This window comes from Myotis brandtii, unplaced genomic scaffold, assembly GCF_000412655.1.
Source record: "Myotis brandtii unplaced genomic scaffold, ASM41265v1 scaffold55, whole genome shotgun sequence".
In the NCBI taxonomy this organism is placed as follows: domain Eukaryota; kingdom Metazoa; phylum Chordata; class Mammalia; order Chiroptera; family Vespertilionidae; genus Myotis; species Myotis brandtii.
The window spans coordinates 3172182-3178943 of NW_005370042.1; the positions used below are offsets into that span (position 1 = coordinate 3172182).

A 6762-nucleotide genomic window follows, 5' to 3' on the forward strand; every position below is an offset into this window, starting at 1 on the left:
GCTCTCCACCATGTGAGGATACAATGAGAAGACGGCTGTCTGCAAACCAGGAAGCATGTCCTTGTAAGAATTTACCAGGCGACCGAAAAATACACAGGAGTACCCAGAGATACAGGAAAAAAACCTTTATTTCCTGATGAATTAGTACCATGACTCAAGGGAGCCTGTTTCCCAATCCTGAGCAAACCAATATAGAGGAAGCTTTCTCTTTACCCTTTGGTTTCTTTGTCCCCCAAATAAGGATCAGACTTCCGGACCTTTCGCAGGCTTTGCAAAAAGCCCCGTGTGTTGGGATGGAGGCCATGAGACCACACCTAAAGACCTGGCCTGGCGCCAGCACTGATAACCCCCTCTGGGGATTGTGTATGGTTCATGGTTTATGGCCTCTGTAAAATGTGAGTATTTAGGTAAACAGGTCTTGCAAGACCAGATAATTAAGGAAGGGGCAGTGATTTGATTATAGGCTGACAAGAATGTGCATTAGGTTACTGATTAACTAGGTACAGAGTCAGATTGCTAGCCCCTTCCAAAAAAATGTATTTTTATGTTCCCCATTATCCTCACTAGACATGGGATCTGCCAGTACCCTGCTCTTGGACCTCCCAGCCTCGAGAACTGTGTGAAATAAATTTCTGGTGTTTGAGCTCCCCGGTCTGTGTTACTCTGTTATAGTAGCCCAAGGGGACTAAGACAAGTGTCTAACACAGGGGTGGGCAAACTTTTTGTGAGTGCGTGCCAAAACCAGCAAAATCTCTGACTCAAAATTCTTCTGCGTGCCAACCCTAATTTTTTGAGAACATGTTACGCCTACTTGATATCTCTTAAGGTGTACGTATGTGAAGAACCTTGAAGAAATAATAAAATTCATTCTAGCGACAAAAACACAGTATATGATGATGAAAAATACATTTATTTTTTAATGTATACATGTTATGTAAAATTATTTATCTAAGATGCACCTACACTGAATTTATCTGAAAAATAAAAAAGTCGATATTAAGAAAAAAATTGTAAATGGAAGATTATAAGAGCGTTTCGAGTGCCAGCAAAAGTTACTGGCGTGCCATGTTTGGCACACGTGCCAGGGGTTGCCCACCCCTGGTCTAACACATAGTAATCACTCTAAAATTTGGCCATCATTAGTCATTTACCACAACATATTTACTATTTAATCCTACACCCTCCCCACGGAACACTGAGATTCTTGATGGTAGGAACTACTTCTCAGTCATCCTAAGCAGCTCCCAGAATGTGGAAGATGGTCAGTGAAAGGTATGTTGAATAAATGAAAACCTGACCTGCATCTGTGTTCTCAAATTAATTGATGGGAACCTCAGTCCTTCTGTCAACTCCCCCCAGTCATCAATCTATGTGCATTCTTCCAGGGCCTCTGTCCCCATCTCTGCTGCCACTGCGAGTCCTCATCACATCTCCCCAACTAGGTTCTCTGTCAAGGTCATGATGTGTATCATCTCTAGCTTTCTTTCAAAAGAAAAAAAAATGATCTTGGTTGATCTTTGTTTTCTTCAGGTTGAAAGCCTCTGTTTGTTACCTGCTGCCTACAGAATAAAACCTACACTCTCCAGTATGATGTACAAGATTTGAAACTCTGGTCCCACCTTATACTGTCTCCTGCCACTTTCCTCAGTGCTCCTGCCACTGAGCTTCTAAAAGTTAAACAAACACGCCAAGTTCCTGTAACATCCAGTCCTTCCTCAACCTGAAAGCTTTCCCCACCTCTGCTCCCAGAGTCTCCGTTATCCTTTCAGTTATCCTCAGCCACCTGAGTGCTCACACCTCTGCAAGCCTCGCCTGCCTCCCCCAGGGAAGCCTTGTGCTCCCTTTAATGATTCTACCAAGCTTTGTTCTTATCTCTTAATGACATTGATCAGCTTTTATTATTTATTTACCTGTATTTCTCTTCCATTAGATTACAATAAGTTCTTTAATCACAGGGACTGCTGTGATTCCACAAAGTCCTTCCACAAAGCTTGACCAGTCATAGATATACAGAAAATTACTAGTAATCACCAAATCTAATCAATCTACTCAACAGATATTTCCTCCACTACTCTTTATTCAATACTGCATTAGAGCTTTAGCTAGAAAAACTAAAATGTTCTCTATGTAAATACAAGTTATTCAACTCTGAAACAAAAAGGTTTCCTTTCCTGTTCTTTCGGAAATTGATTGGTTTAAGAAACACACAACAAGGTTCCTGGGAAGGTGGAGAGGAGTATGGAGAGGAGTTGATGATGGAGACAATTATTTTTTTTTTCTAGTGAGGAAGTGAGACTCGCACATGCGTTCAAGACAATGAATTTATTTGTAGACCGAGATACCAACAGGGTTTCCATACATGTGTGAAGCCATTTGCCATTTCCCTTTCTCCTGGCCACTTCTGGTATCTCTCCTCCTTCTTTTCTTCCAGTTCTTAGTTCTGGACACTTCCTGGAGCAAACTTGAGAAAGAAAAGTCAGAACTTTGGAGGGAGGGGCTAGAAAAATGCCGTATGGATTACAATGAAGAAATAATTTGCTCTTGCACATTTTGCATTAATCAATGATTTGTTACCCCCAGACATAAGTCAGGCCACCTAATCGTCACAGTCAGCGGCCTCAACGCTATGCCGAGGCTTAGATGTGCTCTTCCACATCAGGAGCCCACACAGGGCCACAAAGAACAGCCAAGGCCACGGGGTGCTTTCCACCTGCCCTGTCCTGGTGATGGCCAGCAGAGAGCTTCTCTCTCCTTTTCGCTTTGTTCATTTAGGAAAAAGATTAGAGAAACTCAAGGTAAAATGAATGCGAAGGGTTCTCTATGCAAGTGTAAAGTCAATGCTGTGGGGATGCTGCTGGAAGGGGACCTGGATTAAACCCCGGCCCTGCTGACTGATTGAGGGGCCTTGCCTGAGACACTTGATTTCTCAGGAACTCGGTTTTCTTCCCTACAAACATAAAAATGATCATACGGACAATCTTTTCTGCTTAAGGTCCAGTAAGGACATGGGACTAAATAAAGGGCAGAATTCTACTAAATAAATAAAAAATGTAGAGCACATTGAAGAAAATCTGAATGTAATAAAGTCCAACTTAGGCAAATGAAAATGAAACATAATGGCCATATTAAAAATGCAGGCCAAATCCTCATTCTTTTATTCTCAAATTACAGTTCCAGCTGCTGATTATTGAGCATAAGTGCAGTTTTGGAAAGGAAGCAGAATTGTTTCCCAATATAGAGACGTGTAAAAATGGAAAAATTAAAATAAGTCATGCCAGGGTTCTTGTTTGTGCTTGAACATGTGCATAACTCCATGTCCCTTTACAATGGCTTTCTGTCCTTCACATAATTTTGTGTTTCATAATTAACACAATTAACTCTCTTTCACAGAAAAGAGAAAAAAATGTCTGCCCTTGGAGAAGCAAATTATCTGAACTGATTCTATTTTTACTTCCACAAATAAGTAGAGGAATTGCGGCTACATTCTTTTCCTAACAATTATAGACTGAGAAGGCTCCCTGTGTCAGGCCTTCCCTCTTCATCCACCCCTCTCCCACTCTTTGGGAGAACTCAGCATTCGAAGGAGGACCCCCTGGATTACAGTGCCATGACCTTGGCTGTAGAGTTAGTCCTCGAGTTCGTAGATCTGCAAAAATTTGCAATTGAACTAGATAACTGGCTAAATCTAAAGCCCAATAAATATGCTCATTCTGGTCTTTAGACTTTATTTCACTAAAGGAAATAAATGAGAGTAATATTAGTTACATCGGGGCATCCCTAAAGCACTCATTGAGCGTCAATAATAAGAGTAACAATAACAATAAAATTTTATGGCTTTTTTTTCTCAAAGGAAATTGAAACACTTTACCAACATTATTGTCTCATTAATCTCATATCTTTGAAAAATAGTGCAGCCTCATGTGTACGGAAGACTATGAGCCAGGGAGTCAGACAGACCTTTGCAGTAATGAGTAAATGAGATAATGTGCATCAAGTATGTGCTTGCGTGGTAAGCACTCAACACAATTATCTCTCTCCTTCGCTCTCCAGACCCACCAGCCATTTCTGCCTGATCGTCTGTCCCTTCCCTGCTCCAGCAACCCCTGCTCCCTCTCTTCTTTTGAAGAAGTGAGAACTGAGACAAGTTTGTTGGAATTTTTCTGTGTGTTTTTTATTTGGCCCCAAAATACCCTGATCCTCTCAGAGAAGAAATCATAAAAGCTTAAGGTCACGATTTAACCACCATGCATGGACCACAACGTCCAGATCCCACCTCATTCAAGTCTCCCAGGGCAGGTTAAGCAACTGTTCTCCGCAGTTCATCCTCCTCAGTTCGGATGTCTTAAGTTTGAGGCATCAGAATGCCTACACTTTGGACACCTGGGTGAAACAGAAGATCTCTCAGTTGGTGTGCTCGAAGAAAAGTCAGAGTTTGCAGTAAAGACACATTTATTGATAGAGAAGTTGGCCACCCAGAAGATGGGAGACTTAATGGTGCCTCAAATCCTTCTTGCTCGCTGCACTAGGTTAGGGGTTTATAAGAATTTAGGGGAGCAGGTGCTGATGGGGGACCTTGGAGCTGAGCCATTTATGGTAAAGGGCGTCAGCACTGGATCTTCCTGGAAGTGGACCCTTCACTTCTGTAAAGGTTCTGGTGTTCAAGTTCTGGTTGTGTTTGATACTTTGGTTCCATGGAGGCAGAGGTGAGACTTTGGTTTGGATGCAGCTGAAGTCGCATCTCTTCCACGCATGCCCGGGCTGCATAACTTGCAGTTTTGGTCTGTGATCTCTGAAAATCAACTCAGTATCTCATCAAACAGGACAGGACCATTTTGAGCTTGTTTTGCAGTTATAGAGACAGGTCAAAAACTAGCATGGAACGAAACCTACAATTCCAAGAACTCAAGCAGATTCAATTCCAAGAACTCAAGCAACTTCATGACAGATTCTCCCTATGGGTCTCCCTAGGCTGCCCCAAACCTTTACTTATGTCTTGTTGAACCATCATAGCCTTGCCCTGGGGCATTTTGGGTAAAACTACACGTCCAGTGGAGTCGGGATGTTAAACAGTGAGCTGTGCACCACGTGAGGCCAGCCTGGTGGTGTGGGTGCTGCTGGTGGTGGGAGAAGCAGAAATAATGACAAGAGCCTCGGCACTTTGAAGGGCGGAATGACGTCAGGGCTTTAAGGTTCAGTTGAGACTTTTCCCCCACTCCACACATCTTGAGTGAAGATTATCTTTCCATTTCCAAACTAGGAGACACGAGAGCTTTATAACTGCAAAATGTGCAGTTTGATCTCACAGGAGATCGTGCAATACATGGCGTTTTCAAAATACCTGTAGATGAAGTAAGTTATTCAGGACTCAATCACATAGCTCTCCGCAGGTTTTGCCCAGAAAGAGGGGTATTCAATGACAGTGTTATTCAGACATATATTTGGACAGCCTGGTAACCCAGGAAGGCTGGTGGGACACTACACTCTACCCCTATGATGGCTTGGAGAAATTGCAATCATGGGGCTAGGAGCTGGCAGCAAATTTCTCCAAATCTTGGTGGAATTGTGAGGTCTAGGGATTGGCTTGAGCACCATTTTCATTTTCTATAATTCTATAATCACACACACACACACACACACACACACACACGCACACACACACACACAAAGAAATTATAAGAAACACTAGAGGCCTAGAGGCCTAGTGCACAAAATTCATGCACTGGGGGAGAGGAGTCCCTCAGCCTGGCCTGTGCCCTCTTGCAGTCTGGTAGCCCTCGGGGGATGTCCAACCTACGGCTTAGGCCAGCTGTCAGTCGGACAACCTTAGTGCTGCTGCGGAGGTGGGAGAGGCTCCCGCCACCGCTGCTGAGCTCTCCAGCCATGAGCCCAGCTTCTGGCTGAGCAGCGCTCCCCTGTGAGAATGCACTGACCACCAGAGGGCAGCTTCTGCTTTGAGCATCTGCCCCTGGTGGTTAGTGTGTGTCATAGCAACCGGTCTTTCTGCTGTTCAGTCTATTTGCTTATTAGTCTTTTATTACATAGGACTAGAGGCCCGATGCAAAAGATTCATGCAAGAATAGGCCTTCCTTCCCCTGGGTGCCGGCACTACCTTCGCTCTGGCCTGAAGTCACCTTTCCACCTTCGCTCTGGCCCGGAGCTGCCTTTCCGCCTTCCCACGCTGCCCAGAGGCCCAGAGCAGCTGGGGTGGTACGGAACACCTGCGACGTCGCCATGGCGACGACACAAGTGTCCCGCCCGCCCCCCGGCCACTCGCTGTCGATGTCTGCGCACGTGCGTGCTGCCCACAGGCCCGCCATCTTTGTCGGGTTAATTTGCATACTCACTCCTGATTGGCTGTGGGTGCCACAAATGTACGGTCAATTTACATATTTGTCCATTATTAGTATGGACTAGAGGCCCGGTGCACAAAAATTTGTGCACTCGGGGGGCGGGCGGAGGGGGGTCCCCCAGCCCGGCCTGTGCCCTCTCGCAGTCTGGGACCCCTCGGGAGATAACGACCTGCTGGCTTAGGCCTGCTCCCGGGTGGCAGAGGGCACGCCCAATCCCTAGGTGCAGCCCCTGGGCGGGCTCAGAGCAGGGCCGATTGGGGAGTTGGGGCGCCGCCCCCTGTCATGCACAGAGCAGGGCGGATTGGGAGGTTGCGATGCCACCCTCAGTCACGCTCAGGGTAGGGCCGATTGGGGGGTTGGGGCACCGCCCCCTGTCACACACAGAGCAGGGCAGATCAGGGGGTTGGGGCGC

General features: G+C 45.5%; 1 long non-coding RNA gene across 1 annotated transcript; it reads right to left on the bottom strand.

The window, feature by feature from the left end:
• Window positions 1–2303: 2303 nt before the first annotated feature.
• LOC106728164 lies at window positions 2304–5601 on the bottom strand. The gene is made up of 2 exons (XR_001364425.1): window positions 4274–5601; window positions 2304–2461 (listed from the first exon to the last, which is right to left on the bottom strand). It is a non-coding gene; the product is annotated as an uncharacterized LOC106728164 (long non-coding RNA).
• Between the last annotated feature and the right edge of the window lie 1161 nt (window positions 5602–6762).